General features: G+C 47.2%; 1 protein-coding gene across 1 annotated transcript in view; it reads left to right on the top strand.

The window, feature by feature from the left end:
- LOC147672106 (mediator of RNA polymerase II transcription subunit 13-like) overlaps positions 1-18506 on the top strand; it is a 465300-nt gene that overhangs the window by 380757 nt on the left and 66037 nt on the right. The window lies entirely within an intron of this gene.

The following is an 18506-nucleotide window of genomic DNA, read 5'->3' as shown; positions in this document are numbered from 1 at the left end:
ACCCTAAACGCATGCAGCAGTAGCGTTTCCATTCTCCTCCCCCTTGAGCAACGGTGAGCAACCTTGATGGCGCCTCTCTTCCACCTCTTGATTACACTCTTTTCTATTGCCACATAAGTCCTTTTTATTGACTAAGGGCTCGAACAAATAGTTTTATGCTTATCATTCAATATTTTTACAAATTGAGAAAGTCCTTCATTTCAAAGAATTTTTTATACATCTCCTAGGTTCAAATCTATACAAAACACATATATATATATATATATATATATATATATATATACACAAAGCATCAAATTATACAACATATACACAGTTGAATCCTTTCCTGGTGCGATTAGAAATGATTATAGTTATACATAACACATATCATACAACTTTGAATGATGAACACTAAATGCTTTAGTATGATTCAATCATAAATTTGACATGGAATGCCTGTCTCTTGTTTGTCCTACTTCCGTTTACAATACATCTCACCGGGACCATGTACCTCCTTTTTTTTTTTTCTTCCTTTTTTTCTTTCTTTTTTTATTAAAATTGAAATCATGTGTATACAAAAAATAACTCATTTAAAAAAACAGTTTTCCTTTACAGCGAATTACATCTTTAGAATCAGTTAGAACCATTCATCCTAAATGACATATACAATAAAAGATCTGATCAACAATTGTCACAGTATGAAAGACAGGAAGCCCAAATAGATAATTAAAGAAGCGGAATCTAAGTCATTCTAGCGTCCCTCCAGCTTTTAAGCGGGGCCCACGAGTTCCGCCCCAGTTCCCTCAACTTCCTACCCCTTCGGGAGTATAGAGCGGCTTTAATGTTATGAATACCAAGTAGTAGATAGCCACATCTGAAATGAGGGAGCACTAAGGTCTTTCCACCGTGCAGCTACCAATATTTTTAGGACAGAGACTCCGATAAATACAAAAGCTTCTTCCTCTTTATTAAGCTTTAGAATAGACTCTAGTCCAAAGATCATCAGGACCGGGGATAGGGTAACTTTGGTCCCTAGCAGCCCCTTCCAAAATTTTTCCATTACCAAGATAAGCATTTTCAAAGCACTGCAATCATAAAACATATGAATTAAATTGCCCGGTCCCACCGAGCACCGGGGGCACCTGTCATCATCTCTTTTCCCCCACTCAAAAAGCTTCGCAGGAGTGAAGTACAACATAAATAATGTCTTGTAGTGTTGTGCCCTTAGGTTTGTGGACCAAAATAAACTGCGTGCCAATCGCAGTGATCTATCCAGATCCACATCCGGGTCCCCGAGTTTAGCCGCCCAAGAGGCCTCAACCTTTTCCATATTCTCTTGCAATGTATCCGAAAGGGTCTCATAGATCATACCGATCCTGGTCCCCCCGCCCAAGACATAGTCAAGAATCTTGATTCTCCCTCCTGGGTTAAGTCGAGGTCTAATGGCCATCAGCGTTTGGTGTATTTGCATAAACTTGAAGCTGTGACTTGCTTCCAGACCATATTTCTGTTGTAGTTCGGCAAACCCCATTAGGGCGGTGCCATCCTAAACATCCCCTATTCTGCGAACTCCTAATGAGTCCCACAATGCCCCCCCTCCATCAATACTCCGGTAGGGAAGGAGCTTGGACCTCCATAGTGGTGTATAATAATTATATTTCAAAATGCCCAAGGGCTTCTTAACTTCTTTCCAGACCCACCATGCTGTGTCCGATACCTTGTATCTTTTTTGATTATAATATCGACGAGCAGTATTACGTAACAGTAAACCCTCTGCCTCCTTCCCCAGCAATAGTTCATAAATAGTGGGTGGTGCATGGCTGCCTGGGAGTGTATGAGAGTGTACTGTCGGGTTAACCAACAGTATCGCCATTTGACTAAACAGGGAGGCTAAAAGATAGCACCTAATGTTAGGGGCGCCCAACCCACCTCGTTCCTGTGGTAGCGCTAGATTTTTTAATGAGCGTCTTGTCTTTCCATACTGCCACAGGAACTTGCTAAAAGTTCTTTCTATGGATTTGAGAACGTTCTCACCAAGCATTAACGGAATAGATCGGAATAGATACAAAAATTTTGGCATCCTGGTCATCTTTAAAACATTAATTCTGCCTATTAGTGACAGATGGATAGTATCTATCAGTTTTAGCTCTGCCGTAACTGAGTCAATCAGTGGTTCATAGTTCTCTTTAACAATAGAATCCACTGCCGGGCTAAATTTAACCCCCAGATAGGTTTCTGAGTCTGTATATCTGCAATCGTGCTTAGTGATGTTACTAGTGCACACAATCTGGGTCTTGTTTACATTAAGTAAATAGCCTGAGACTCAACCGAACTCAGCAGTTATTGCCTCCAAATCGCGCATCACAGCAAACGGGTTCTGTGGTTAAGACCGCCAGGTAGTCAGCATAGGCCAACAATTTGGTCTCATACCTAGACTATAATTGGACTGAAGCCCCTGCTGCCCAGAATCTCTCTGATTATCAGGTCAATGTATAGAGCGAAGAGAATTGGGGAGCAGGGACACCTCTGTCGTGTCCCCTGAGAGATAAAGATCTTATCCGAGGCTCCTCCCATTAACTGTATGCTTGCGCAAGGGTCAACATACATCACCCTTATAGCCTTGATTATTTTAGGGCCCAAGCCCCGCCTCTCCAATATCCCCCACAAATACGACCAGGTCACCCGGTCAAAGGCTTTTTCGGCATCGAGAAGGATCATGGCAAGCCGCCCCCCGAGGCAGCAAGGGCATCAAACAGGGTGATGACACTTCTTATATGGTCTGTTGTACCCCTCCCCGGGATGAACCCTTGCTGCCAGGGGGAGACCAGCCCGCCTATGACCCTTCCCAGCCTATTAGCCATGACCTTTGCATACATTTTCGTATCTGCATTTATGAGGGATATCGGGCGGTACGACCCTGGGTCCTCCCTCTTTTTACCCTTTTTATGGAACACTATAATATTCGTTTCTCTCCAGGAAGTTGGGGTAATTCCAGTCCATACAATGCCAGAAAATACGTCCAACAGCATTGGGGCCAATATTGCATGCAAACTTTTATATACTTCAGCGGAGATATTATCGGGCCCGCAGGCTTTGCCGGATGGTGAGTTCTGGATAGCCATCAAGACTTTGTCTAGTGCGATATCCCTATCTAGTATATTCCTCTCAAGATCGGATAGTGAGTGCCCGAGATCCTCAAAAGCCAGACTAGAGGGGTTTGCTCTGGCCTCTAATTGATAACATTTTGGTAGAACTCCTTGAAAACCTGCCTAATACCTTATGGATCCGTATAGACTTGATTACCCGCCTGAATCTTAGCAATATGGTTTTTACTAGCCCCTTGTCGGATTCTCAAAGCCAATAGCTTGCCAGCTTGTTCCCCTGTCTCGTACATTTTACCCCTAGACGTCTGGTAATTGTCGGCGCTTCTCTGAGCATCTACTTTATATATTTCTGCCTTCAGTGCTAGAATCTTACTAGCACTTTCACTTGAGTTCCTCCCCTGCACAATATCCTTCAGGTATTGTTCTTCTCCCTGAGTTAACTGGCCCATTAGGGAGTCGTGCATCTCGCACGCTTTTTTCCTTTGAGAGACTGTAAAACTTATGGTCTCCCCTCTTAGTGCCGCCTTAAAGGCATCCCAAACTGTATTACGGGAAGCACTATATCTATTTATGTCAAAGTAGCCCTGAGCCCAGTTTTTAAGATGGTTCACGAAATCAGGGTTAGCTAGTAGCGTCCTCTCAAAGGAACCATGTACCTCTTTGCCTTCGGTGTACCCTGATTTGCAAGTCCTATATAGGGTCGGAGATTATTTACACCATATAAAGCAGTGGGGGCGGAAATCATTCCACTTTTAATTGCCAAACGGGTAAGTCTATTTCTTTTTTTGTGGTTTTTGCTCCAAACCACTATAAATACAGATGCCAACGTGTTTCGACCGTCTCCAATTAGCACCAATGTATCATATTGAGGTCTTCAGGGCTGAACAGTTAGGTGGTAGGACGTCTATACACCAATTGCTTTCGAGCTGCAACTTCATGCAGGGGCTTCTTTGACAAAGACAAGGAACGCCGGAATCTGAGATTCACCTGCCGGAGAGAGGGAAGAGTTACAGAGCAGAAAACTTGCCAAATCCAAGGAGATGACCCCCCAGAACATAACTAACAGACACTGGAAGACCCTGACCTATGTTAACACGCAGTAATAGGCAGGAAGCCCCTGCATGAAGTTGCAGCTCGAAGGCAATAGGTGTATACTCACTACCACCTCTCAGCACTTGAAACAATAGAACTTTGCCCCATTTTCTGCTTTAGGATGCACTTGTACCACACTTTGTTCTAGTTCCAGCTGTGATAGGTTGAAGCACTGAACACCACCAAATGTTTGCAGCAGCTAATCCACTCATTCTTTAGATTTGCAGCATCTGATCATATGCTGTGCGCACTCCTGCCATCTAGTGTTTCGAGTTGACTTTCTTCCAAGCATGAGTATTTCAGGGTGACTTGTGATGCCCCCCCCTGACATCCGTCATGCTCCAGGATATAGATGCAATCTCAGATCCTTTTTACCTCCCTTTCCATCTGGCTCAGACTTTTTTTTTACTGCTGTTGAAGCATTGAATTAAAGGAAACACTTGATGCCAGCATTGAGCTGACATTGACAGTTGAGTTTTGTGATCACTTAAAGTAAAGATCCTGACACCATGCCGCATGAAGTGATGGGGCAGGGGGGGAGGCGACCCGGGCATCCCTAAGACCTGGTAGTTGCCACCCCGTTCTTTGGGGCCCATTTGGCACCAGGACAGGAAAGAAATTAGCTATGCAGTAGGCATTTGTACACCACTAGGCTAGTCACAGCCCTCAGGTGGACTGCCTGATGTACACCACGAAAGGATTCCACCATCTTGTTTAGGTGGAAATAGGATTCTGGGGCAGTGCTTTGCCCACTTCCGAAAAAAAAGTGCTCATACAGGGGGTGTAGTGGCCCATTGGGTAAGTAGCACATTGGCTACTACCCTTTACTCCCTTTAACGCCCCTAAATACAGTATTTTGGTGGCCACCTGTCACCAGGGAAACAGATTCATCTGACCCAAGGAGGAAGACAAGGAAGAGCCAAGGAATGCAAGAACTTAAGACTAGCCGTTGCCTTGACGCCAAACCCTGCCTGCAGGCTTTTGTCTCGACAATTGAGAAGACCTAATTCCACCTGGAGCTGTGCATCTTTCTAAAGCTTCTGAGGGCTGCCAGCATTCCCCCGACCCGTCCGCATCTTCCCTTGAAGTGGAGGGGTTACTGGCCTGCAGGCACCGACCACAATGTCTGGTTCACCTGCTGTCCGCCACCGCCACAGCTGCCACCCAGGAGAACACCGTGCTCCAGGAGATCAGGTCAGTCTCCCCCCCACCAAGTTTGGAGAATCCAGGAGCCACCCTTCACCAATAACCGGGGGACCGATGGCAGCAACAAAGGCTTGTTCAGTGTCCAACCTGGACACCAACACCACCAAGACTGACCTACTGACACAGGAAAGTGCCTATTTTGCATGGTGTAAGAAAGTGCGCTCTTTTTTAATGTTGCCCCACTTTTTGCCAAACTGCTGATGTAATTTGACTGAGTGTGCCCTGGGTTCCTGCCAAACAGGTACGCAGGGCCTATCTTCTTTCCCTAAAACTGCATTAAGACAAATCTCGATTGGCACTCTTTGGCCACAGGTCAGTCCCTCTTAAATGGTACCATAGGTACCAAGGGCACTGTGGCCAGGGAATGCCTATAAGGGCTACAGAACTTATTGTGCCACCCTGGCGAGGTGAAGCACAACTCTGTCCCCGCCATCTTGCAGGTGGGGGGACCCAACCAACTAGAGGCATATGCCCACCTCCCACTGGAGGGTGGCATAATAGGAGGTGTACCCACCCGAAGGGTTTGAGCCATTGGTCCCAACCTTTTCTTACTTGTAACACCCCTAAAACTAATATTTAGGGGCAACCTTGTACCTTGCCTTCTCAGACAAGAATCAACAAAAAGAGAAGGACCGAAGAAGCCATGCTGAAACTATGAAGAGGACAGTCAATGACTTGGCCTCTACCCTCCCGACCTGTCTCTTCCTCGAACCTGCTCCAGTAAAGTCCTGGTGTGTCCTGCAGCCAGCAACCCCAAGAACCTGGAGTACCTGCCCTGCCTTTCAAGTCAAATACGTTGTCTTGAGTGAGCACCGGATTTGCTCACCCACAGATTCTGGCTCCTACCAAACCCGCAAGTCTGAACGCCTACAGCCCGATTGGCCCAACACCCCAGAGATCCTAACATGAGATCTGATTATCTGACTTTCCTCTAATCTCCAATCGAAGTCTGCTGCCCCTTTCTGAAGGATCCCCCCGACCGCGACCAGAGCTGGTAAGCAAACCCTGACGCCTAGACACCCCTGCACATGACGTTCCACTGCCTTGGGTGGCCCAACCAACTGTGTCCCAGCATCCCAACTTATCTCTCCAACCAGTGGTCATCTCCAGAAGACCTTCGTCCCCAAGCCTGCAGTGCACACAGCGAGTGTGAGCGGCGGTGGGCAGGTAACTGGTCACATTCAGACGTCACTGTAAACCTCTCGGGTCGCGCTCTTCGCGGATGAGGCTTCCATAAACGACTTTTGGGCTTAAATATTGATACAAAGGTCGTCAATCTTGTTCGGGTGCAGAGTCGCCCAGACCACACACCTGAATCTAGGTATTACTACAGGGTGTATTGAGTGTCGCCGTCTCAAACCCCTGTATCTCACTTTTTAAAAAGTTTGCACGGGCCTGAAGAAACTCCATTAAGGACCACAATAGGCGTTGAACAATGTTGACCTGATATAACCACTTTTACTAGCGCCGAGATACGCAGAAGGAAAATACTCCCAACTCTGACAACCAAATCAAGAGTATTCCTCTTGACCCCAATTTTTAACCATATTGTGCGGACCCCAGAATAAAAATTTTCTGGAAACTAGTACAATATTTTTAACTCGCCCATACCACTCCCCACTGTGGTGTTTCTCTAAAAAATATCTGACAAATAGCCCTCTAGCGGGGTCCGTGGGGTACAGCAGCGCCGCCCCCACGAGGATCAATGCCCAATGATGAAGCATGACACCCGTCTGGGTGTGTAAGGGCACGTCTCTAACGAAGAGCAACTTTCCCCCCCTCACCTCTTTATATTTATTCTTCTAAGGAGTTAAGGCTTTCTTTCACCTGTAATTCTAGTGGCCTAAAGCCATTTTTTCTAAAGGAAGTTACCCTCCAGTGATTTACATGCAACCTGCACACCCCTGTAACACCCCCTAAATCTGGTCTTTCTGTGCATCTCTGAACCTTGCCTCTTCAGATTCGACAAGGACCAAAGAACTGTGCTGCAGAATTGGACAACAACAAATGCCAGTCCCACTACCCTGTCTGATTTGAACTCCTACGAGCTGAACCTTGCATGTCCTGTAGCCAGCAGCCTCCAAATCCCCTGGAGACCTGCCCTGACTACCTAAAGAACTCTGATCTCCCGTGGATGCAGGATTTGTCCAACAGCAACCCAAGACTTGACTCCAGATCCAGCCGGATCAGAGTCCTCCGCACCTGAGGCCCACAGCTGGGTGGCCTTAAAACCCATCAAAGTCCCCCCGGCAATCCTGACGTGTGCCAGCATTGGACGACCTCTGTAGGAAGCTGGCTCTGTATATACTATACAAAAGTGAGGTATAGAGTACACTGAGTCCAGTGGAACTCAAAAGGTAGGCAGAAGTAAAGTTAGATAGCTTACTCTCTATTTGCGGAAGTGTAGTCGAGCAGTAAGACTTTATCAGAGTTCCGTATTGAGCATTTGTTGACAAACTGTCTGCAAATGAATTCACACACTCAAAGACTGAACTTCAGACCAATTGTTTTTGTCTATAAATATTCTTTATTTTATTTCCAAGAGCCAATCAAGCCTGGCACAGGTAAGTGATACATACTTTGCAGTAAGTATTCAGTTTTAACACAGTTTGGATTGTAATTGTATATGCACTTTGCTTTGACTTAAAGTATTGGTTTGAGGCATGTGGGCTGCTGAATTCATATCTGCGCATAGATCGCCGCCTAGTGTTGGGTCCGGGTGATTGCACCTTGTTGTCCTGGAAGAGTCCTTCGAAGTATCACGAGATAGGTGACTCCTCCCCTGGACTACAGTGCGCATGAGCATCTTCTCCATCCTCAGATTGTTTTTTTCCGCAATTGGGTTCAGATGTTATTCCTATACTCCAACTTCGGAATCCAAATTAACTTTTCTAGAGGCTCAAAGGCGTTCGACTTCGACGGTATTCTCGCTCGGTACTTCTTGACTCAATCAAACTTTCCATCCCGATCCAGTTGTAGACGTGGGCCGTTGGGCCTTTTCGACGCCACTTGGGCCTGCTGTCGATGGAAAGGAGCCCGTTCAAAAGGTGCCCACAATGCCACTCAAAGTTCCCGCATACTGACAAACACACAGTATGCAATAAGTCTCCATCACCAGACCACAAGGAAGAAACCTGCCCAGCCTTTGCCCAATTCCGGTCGAAGAAAACTATCCATATTCGACGGGCTGCTAGGCAAGAGATGTAGCGACAGGCACCGGAACCAGACAACATCTTCAAGGATGAACAAGATCTTCCAGAAGCGCAAGATTCGGATCTAGAGATAGTCACCGTCGAGGACTAATCTGACTCAGATGACGAAATCCCACCGGGGCAAATCTTGAGTACACTGCCCCCGACACCGATTACCCTGTTACCGAAGGCTCCGGTCGAGGCATCGCCTAAAGGCCTTAGCCAAGATCCAAAACATCATTCAGCAGCCCCGCTGTCCGGCTCGACTCCGAAAACAAAGATTAGGCCTTCAGAGACCCTAGGTCCAAGTAACGTTATCCGAAAGAAGGTTCGAGATCCTAAAGAGGTCGTCGAACCGAAGAAGGCCATACAGCCTAAGGGCGTCGACCCGAAGAAGGCCGTCGAGCCTAAGGGCGTCGAACCAAAGAAGGCCGTTGAGCCAAAGAAGGCCGCTGCGCTGAAGGTAGTCTAACCGAAGAAGGTCGTCGACACAAAGGGCGTTGTGCCGAAGCCTGTGGTCCAGCCAGAGGTTATCGAACCAAAGAAAGGCATCGAATCAAAAACAAGTGCTCCTAAAACGCCAGTCGATCCGAAAAAAGTCTTCAACTCGACAAAAGACAGTCCACCTAAAAAACCTGTTGAGCACAGAAAGCGTGTCGAACCTGAAGATCCGGTCGATCCGCAATCACTCGTCGACCCGAATAAAGAGGCCGAGCTGAGAGAGAACAATAAGGCGCCGAAAGTCGTCGAATCAAGAAAGGTTATCGACCCGAAGGCAATAGTCAATCCAAAAAATACTAAGCCAAAGAAGTCAAAGACACAGCCACGGACAGTGTAAGAAGAACTCTTCCATCCAGATCCATCCGAAGATCAGGCAAAAATTTATATAAACCCTGAGACTGGTTAAGTCACAATCCTACACAGGAGGAAGAGGCCATTGGACATGGACTCTCATTCCCCCATTCCTCTAAAGCATAAGGACTTTGGGATTTACCCATCCAGACCCTTCATTCCTTTCTATCCTACTATGCCTACTACGCCTTTTGATCCTTATTCTCCTACGCACTCTGGGGACAATGAGGGTGACACTGGAGAAGATCTTCAACATGATTATGACTATCCAGAGGATCCCAACCCTCAAGATGAACCATGGGGGGAGCCAACTGATCCATATGACACACATCCCATCCCGGACACCTCCTCATACCCAACAAGACCGTCACCTACCAATGACACTATTGTCTTCAACCAGTTAATAGATAGGGCAGCGCAGTACCACAACTTAGACATGCACAATGACCCTATAGACGAAGATTTTTTATTTGATGCATTCCCTACTTCAGAAAAAAATGTAAGAACCCTTCCTATGTTAAAAGGGGTATTAAATTGTATTGTATTGTGTTGTATTGTATTGTATTGTATTGTAACAGTATTTATTGAGCGCGATTGCTGCCCGCAGGCGTCCAAGCGCTGGGTTGAAGGGAAGTGACTGGAAGGAGCTAGGGTACATAGGATTGAGCAAACAGCAGTGTCTTTAGATTTTTCCGGAATGCGAGGAGGTCTGGGTTGGAGCGGAGTGAGATGGGAAGAGCATTCCAGAGCCTGGCGGTGTTCACGGAGAACAACCTGCCTCCAGACCTGGCTCGCTTCACTCTGTGGACAACGGCGAGGAATGCCTCCGTCGACCGAAGGTTCCTCTTAGGGTGATAGGGGGTGACCAGGTCTGTGTTTATGGCAGGGCCCATTTTCCAAAAGGCGCGGTGCGCCAAGCATAGCGCCTTAAAGGCCACTCTCTGCCTCACTGGCAGCCAGTGGAGACTTTTTAGAGCAGGTTTGGCCGACTGGGTACGCGGGATTTTCAGCAGGGTGCGTGCTGCGCCAGATCTCTTTAAAGATCCAGCCAGGGCACGCGTAACCAATCCCAGGATTGAAAAGAAATATACAGCAGCCCCTACAGACCCTACTTATATTAGAGGTCCGTTACCATTAGATTCCCTAGTAGTGGCTAATGCACGCAAAAGGGCCAACTCACAGACAACAGGAGAAGCTCCACCTCCTAATAAGGAGTCCAAAATACTTGAGGCCTCGGGTAAAAGGGTAGCATCACAGGCCTCCAATTCATGGAGAATTGCAAATACACAAGCTCTTCTAGCTCGTTACTAGACTCACTATGACCAGCTTGAAAGTTTAATGCAACACCTGCCCGAGCGTTTCAAAGCCCAAGCTAATGACCTCATACAGGAGGGGAAATTTATTACAAATGCCTCCATTAAATGTGCGCTTGACGCAGCTGACACTGCAGCCAGGTCCATTAACACTAGCGTCTTACTACGAAGACATGCATGGCTACCTATTTCTGGCTTTAAGAACTAGGTGCAATCCACCATTCTTAACCAACCAGTCAATCAAGACTTCCTTTTTGGCCCTGCAGTTGACACCATTTTAGACAAAATGAAAAAGGATACAGAAACTGCAAAATCAATGGGCGCATTGCAGTTTCAACAACAGAGGTTCTTTCGACGCTCCTCATACATAGCAGCTACCCGAGGCAATACTTAACAAACCTCGTCCACATACAAAAGCAACACCCAAGATTCCTTTAACAAGAACTCCAACAGAGGAGGTTATAGGGGCAACAATAATAAGGGAAGAGGACGTGGGGGCAATAACACCAGAGCCTCCACTGCCGCAAAACAGTGACTTCATCACACTACCTCCAGACCATTTAACACCGGTCGGATGCAGAATCCAACCATTCCTACCAGTCTGGAACACAATTACCACAGACAGGTGGGTGAGACAAATTATCCAGTATGGTTATTGCCTAGAACTCACTTCTACTCCAACAAACATACCACCCAGACACCGTCCCATGTCCAAAGAACACATCACCCTGCTACAACAAGAGGTGAAATGCATGCTGGAAACGGGGGCCATAGAGCCAGTCCCTTTCCAACATCAAGGGACAGGAGTATACTCACTATACTTCCTTATTTCCAAGAAGGACGGTTCCCTCAGACCAATATTGGACCTCAGACCCCTAAATCAATACATACTGTCGGAGCACTTCCATATGATCACACTACAGCAAGTGCTCTTGTTGCTACAGCAAGGAGACTTCCCAGCAACATTGGACCTCAAGGATGCGTATTTTCACATACCCAGCTCACAGAAAATATCTCCGGTTCACAATAGAAAGTCAACACTACCAATTCAAGGTTCTCCCCTTCGGGGTAACCACGGCTCCAAGAGTATTTACAAAATGCTTAGCGACAGAAGCTGCACATCTCAGGAGGCAACACATCCACGTGTTCCCATACCTAGACGATTGGCTAATACAAGCAAAATCGTACAAACAGTGTCTACGAAACACGTCTCACGCACTTCAGCTGCTACACAGCCTAGGTTTCTCAATAAACTACCCGAAATCGCATCTACAACCATCCCACACACAACAGTATCTGGGAGCTACGATAGATACCTCAGTGGCAAAGGCATATTCAAACTCAGCCAGGATTGCCAGCATGCAGATGCTCATTGGCAAATTTCTGCCACAACACTCGTTGCCAGCTCGGGTCTTCATGCAGCTCATAGGCATGATGGCCTCCTGCATATTCCTTGTCCCCCATGCCCGACTTCAAATGCGTCCATTGCAAGAATGCCTAGCACGGCAGTGGAACCAAGCTCAAGGACAACTAAAAGACCTAGTGTTGGTAGACCGTCGCACTTACAACTCTCTGCAGTGGCGGAACCCACAAAACCTTTCCAAAGGGCGACTGTTCCAAGAGCAAGTTCCACAACTAGTACGAACAGCGGACGCATCACTGACAGGTTGGGGAGCCCACCTACTGCAATACGCAGTCCAAGGGCTATGGACAATCAAACAAAATAAACTGCATATCCACAAACTAGAGTTGCTAGCAATATTCCTAGCCATGAAAGCATTCCAAAAATACTTGTGCAGCAAGACTGTGTTGATCCGGACAGACAACATGGCAGCCATGTACTACATCCAGAAACAGGGAGGAACACACTCTCCACAGCTGTCCCACTTGGCACAGAGCATATGGAAGTGGGCAATTCTAAAAAAACATCTTTCTCCTGGCAGAACACCTCCCAGGCAAAGACAATCAAATAGCGGATCTGCTCAGCAGACACAGCTAACAACTACACGAATGGGAGATTCACCCCCAAGTTCTCCAGCCATTCTTCAAAAAGTGGGGTCACCCAGAAATAGACCTGTTTGCCACAAAAGAAAATTCGAAATGCCAGTACTTTGCCGCCAGGTTCCCACATCCGTTGTCACAGGGCAATGCGATATGGATGAACTGGTCAGGCAGATTTGCGTACGCTTTTCCCCCAGCACCACTAATTCCGCTGGTGGCACGCAAGCTACGGCATCATTCACTCGCCATGATCCTAGTTGCTCCCACATGGGCGAGACCGCCATGGCACACCACGTTCCTGGAGCTTTCAGTTGTTCCTCATCAAAGGCTACGCCTCGCACCCCATCTTCTAACTCAGAACCATGGAGAAATCAGACACCCAGATCCCAATCAGATGAACCTAGCGATCTCTCTTCTGAAGTCTTAGAATTCGGATACCTTAACTTGCCTCCAGACTCCATGAATATCATTAGGGAGGCAAGGAGACCAACTACTAGAGCATGTTATGCAGCCAAATGTAGGAGATTTGGTATTTACTGCACCAATAACCAAATCAACCCATTAGTTGCTTCCATACAGAACAGTATATGCTACCTACTGCATCTTCAAAGATGCAACCTAGCATACTCTTCTATAAGACTACACCTCGCTGGAATTGCAGCATATCTCCAAAACAGACAGCACCTTTCACTGTTTCCGGTACCTGCAATCAAGGCTTTTATGGAGGGTCTCAAAAGAGTGATTCCTTCAAGACAGCCCCTTTACCAGTCTGGAACCTAAATGTAAATTCTCACCAGACTCAAGGGGCCTCCTTTCGAAACTCTACACATGCGAATTGCAGTTCTTAACATGGAAGGTGGCATTCTTGATTGCCATTACTTCACTCAGGCGAGTTAGTGAACTGCAGGCACTAACGATTCAAGAACCCTTCATGCAGATGCATGCTAACTAGGTAGTACTTAGAACAAAGCCTAAGTTCAAGCCAAAGGTCATATCCACTTTCCATATTATTCAATCAATAGAACTGCCAGTGTTCTTCCAAAATCCAGTCGGTAGCTGAAAGAGCCCTACACACACTAGATGTAAAGAGAGCTCTGCCTTATTATGTGGACAGAACTAAATCATTAAGAAAAACAAAACCATTATTTGTTGCTTTTTCACCACAACATAAAGGAAATCCCATATCAAAGTCAGGAATAGCCAGATGGATAGTTAAATGCATCAGTGGCGTAACGAAAGTTGAGGGGACCCCCCTGCAAGGTACACTGAGGGGCCCCTGCTCTGGAGTTAATCTAGAGCTCTCAGTGCTGAGTACTGTGCTGAGGGCCCCCCACCCCAGAGCGCGGGGGATGTGGGAGCCTGGGTTATGTCCCTGGTTCAGCCACATTATCACATGCACCTTGCGGGAAGCTGCACCTCGCAGGGCTACACCAGAACAGCTTTCCTGCTCTTCCATGCCTCGGTGTCTGCAGAGGTCATCCTCACCAACTGTCTCATTTTGTTCACGGGACAAAGAGCAGCAAACACCCTGGACTGGCTGTACTCAAGACATAACTGTATCCTCAAACAACCCACCGTGCTTGTGGGTAGAGGCAACCAGCGGGGTATGTGAAACATCTTGCATCCCCTGTGGAACTGCTCATATGAACTGGGCCCAACATTATTTTTGGTAAACGGCCTGGGTTCTATGGATGTGTCTGCCACCTGACTGAAGAGCATAGGCTTAAGTCCTGCAAGATTAAACTAGCATTTCAATGTTCCAGTGTCAATAAACTGGGTAGCACTGAGGTGGCAATATTAACATTAAAATGTTATTGTTGCAAAGAATAATGGATTGATTGCTCTAAAATGACAGACACGCAAATATTTATTTTGTAACCACAGTGATATAGGTTGTACTAAATGCTGTGTCTCAAGAGGAATATTGCTAAATCACCACTAACCACAGAAGAGACATTCAGAGGTTTTATGTTCTTTGGCCTCACTTTATATTTCGTCGTAAAGCAATTCGAAATATCTGATCAAGCTTGGTTTTAGTTATAAAATGCACGTTATTTTATTTGAACAAAACAACACAACTAATGCTTTAAATAAAAATTGCCAAGGAGTCTTTCACGTTACAAGGGAACAGCTTTTCACACCTTTTCTTCCCAAACACACCAGTGTGCCCTGTTAGGACACCAATACAATTGCATTTAATTCACAGTTCAAAGACCGCCAGCGTGTTTGCATTCACAGGTCAAAAGCATTTAAATTCCATCCTGTTCCTGCTTTCAGTCAGTAAATCAAGTAACCCTACCCCTCACCTCACTGTAAAGAAGCATATCTGCAGGGTGCCAGAAGCATTGTGGAACACATGGTATTTCCCTCTGGATGACAAATCCAGTTGTTTTTTTCCTCTGCTTTACTGATCACAGTGAGCCTTATTTGAGTTTTTGCTCATTGGACAGGGTGTGCCAGGAACTCTAAACCTGTTTGCTTTTCATTGAGTTTATTATAATTTCAAAGCTTGCCATGTACCTAGTGGCTACTTATGACAGTCCAACAAGTGGTATTTTCGTGTTCTTGGGCAGTAGTCCTCTTCGATAGTTACTCCTCGCTCTCTATTAATTTCAGCCAGGCTGCACCAAATACATGCACGTGGTTTATACAAAGCTTGGGGCGTTTAAAACACACTGCCTGACATAGCTTGCAGATATGCCTCCTTGTGCCCCGGTCCGCTGTCACATGTAATGTGAGCAGCGAAAGCAACGTGCTCTTTATTGAAAGAAAAAGGACACTAAAAACTGGAGGTCCTATACCAGTGGGCACATCCTGCAAGGTCCGGCTTCATAAAAAGCATCCATCATGGAAAGAAAGATACAGTGCTAGATTTCTTCGTTTCTGAAGATCCCTGCTTCAGCGCATGCTGGGAGCTCTCTCCAAAGGATACAACTTAGATAATCAAGTGCAGACGGTGTGAGAAGAACGGGGGCTGCAACATGAAGAAATGGTCATCCCAGCTGCTAGCTTTAGGCTCCAAGGAACAGGGTTCAAGTCTCCGCCTCCACTCTACATTCAGTGATTCTGTGCAAATCACTCTATTTTCCCAGTGCCCAAACGTGCAAAAAAAATTAAAGTATTTATGCAGAATAGAAAATACTTTATTCCCAGAGCGTGAGGACGTAGCTCAGCAGTCCGATCTTCAGACATCTGAGCTGGGGAGGCCTCCCTGCACGGTATGCAGAGGTCTCCTCTGGGCTCATCAAGGAGCTCTCCGGGCAGAGTGCAGCGCCGAGGGGGACCCCTGGAGCTTCGGCCCCCCCCCGCACCGCGGGGGCTGCGGGGGCCTGTGTTACGCCCCTGAAATGCATTCAAATATGTTATCCAAAAGCTAAACGCAAGTTAACTGTCCCCCAAGAGCACACTCTACGCGCAAAATGGGGGCATCCATGGCTTTCCTAGGGAATATTCCTCTTGAAGACATATGTAGAGCAGCCACATGGACTACCACACACACTTTCACAAAACACTACTGTGTAGACGTCCAAGCAAAGCAGCAAGCTGCTGTAGGCCAGGCTGTCCTCAAAACTCTTTCAAACTGCTGCAGCTGGCACAGGTAACCACCGCTAGAGGAGATACTGCTATACAGTCTATGCACAGATGTGAATCCAGCAGCCCACATGCCTCGAACGGAATATGCTACTTACCAGTATGCATCTGTTCTTGGCATGTAGGGCTGCTGACATTCATATCGCCCGCCCTCCTCCCCGGTGCCTGTTGCAGCTGCAGCATTATCTTTTGCATGGCCATCTCTTACTTTCTGATCTCCATCTCTACCACAATGGCGAAAAACAATCTGAGGATGGAGAAGATGCCCATGCGCACTGTAGTCCAGGGGAGGAGTCACCGATCTCGTGATACTTCGAAGACTCTTCCAGGACAACAAGGTGCAATCATCTGGACACAACACTAGACGGCGGTCTATGCACAGATATGAATGTCAGCCGCCCTACATGCCAAGAACAGATGCATACCGTTAAGTAGCATATTCCTTACTGAGAAATGCAATGCTTTGTAAATCCTGTACATATACTTTGTATATAATTTTAAGTAAAATTATTTTTGAGATTACTTTTCTTACACAGTGTAGTATAGCTGGATACTACACTGAGACATTTTTTAACAGGTAAGTGAAATCGTTTTTGTGAGGTAGTACATTTTTAAAGTATTTCTTTAGGTTTTTCAACACCACAATTTGACAGTATTTCTTTGAAAAGATTCTGTTATCCTATGGAGGAAAATGGTGTTATCGGTTTAACGGTAAGTACTTTGTTGTGAGAGTTGGTGTTCTTGGGTTAGACTCAGGGGTCCCCCAGGGTCAAGGATGTACTCTTGTTAAACCCTCAGCGGCACTAGGCGGCCGGGTGCAGGGTGCTGCGGCCCGCTGTTCTCCAATGGGGGATAGGGAGCCTCCGGTTGGTGGCTGCTGATGAGCACACCGCTGGGTTGTGGGAGCAAAGCTCCTGGACTTAAGCTCGGAGCAAATGGGGGTTTATGCCAGCACAAAAGTTGCACCCTCAACGGCACTGGGGCTGGCGGGTGCAGAGTGCTGTTTTTGCGTCTGAAGCCCTGTAGTTTTCAATGGGTGTGAACACCACTTGGAGAGGTAAGTTGGGATTTTTCGGGGGTTGGTTATGCACCGTCAGTTGGGCCACCCAAGGCCGTGGGGGGGTCTGGTGCAGAAGTGCCTTTTAGGGTCGGATCTTCTTACCAGCTCCTGGTCATGGTTGGAGGGACCTTCTGGTTTTAGGCTGCAGGCGTCTGCTGGAGGCTTGAGGCAGGTCAGGGGTCGCCGGATCTCTGGTCAGGATCACCAGGGAGATTTCCTCTTGGTGCTTGCCCACTTGAGCTCGGGCCGTGGATGGCAAATGGAGTGGTGCGGATTACCGGTTTCCGGCCGGGTCCAGAGGTTGTTGATGAAAAATCTAGTGTTCACGGGAGACAGTCTGTGGTTGAAGGCAGGCAGGTCTTCAGGGGTTTTCGAGGTTGCTGGCTGCAGGACACAACATGATTTCGCAGGAGCAGGTTCGAGGTGGAGACAGGCCGGTAGGGCTGGGCCAAGTCAGTGGGAGTCTTCCTCTTGTTGGCTTTGGCACGGCTGTTCGGTCCTTCTTCTTTTCTTGTAGTTGGTTCTTGTCTGAGGAAGCAGGGTTCAGGGGTGCCTCTAAATACTAGATTTAGGGGCATTACAGGTAGTTAAAAAGGTTGGGACCAGTGGGTCCCTTCCTTGGGGTGGGTAAACCCCCTGTTATGCCCCCTTCCAGTTTGAGAGGGGCATAAGCCTTTCCCTGGTTGGCTGAGTCCCCCCCCCCCTTCCCCTCCCCCCCCATATGCAAGATGGCAGGGACTGAACAGTGCTTCACCTCTCCTCCCCCACCTGAGAGGTGGAGGCGGCAGAGGGGGCACACCTCTCTTCCTCACTTGTTTTTCCTGCCGGTTCTCCTGCCCAAAGTGGAGTCCGGATCCAGTTTGGACCAGTTGCTGTAAGGAGCAAGTGGCCTAGGGAAGCTCACAAAGGTGGCAAACCTTTTGAAGCTTCCCCTTCGTGAACCCTGCCCATCCTGGGGAAGGAGCCTTTGCACCTCGTCCCATGATGTGCATTGTATCAGGTCCCCGAAAGCAGAAGGCTCTCCACCCAGGGGTCCAGAAACCTGTTGAAGGTGACAGCTGAAAGCAGCCACTCAGCCGGGACACTAGTGATAGTTTGTTTTCAGGGGCCATCT

This window comes from Lissotriton vulgaris, unplaced genomic scaffold (assembly GCF_964263255.1).
Source record: "Lissotriton vulgaris unplaced genomic scaffold, aLisVul1.2 SCAFFOLD_1429, whole genome shotgun sequence".
In the NCBI taxonomy this organism is placed as follows: Eukaryota; Metazoa; Chordata; class Amphibia; order Caudata; family Salamandridae; genus Lissotriton; species Lissotriton vulgaris.
The sequence above is the reverse complement of the archived record's forward strand: the minus strand, read 5'-3'. Positions and strand labels throughout refer to the sequence as shown.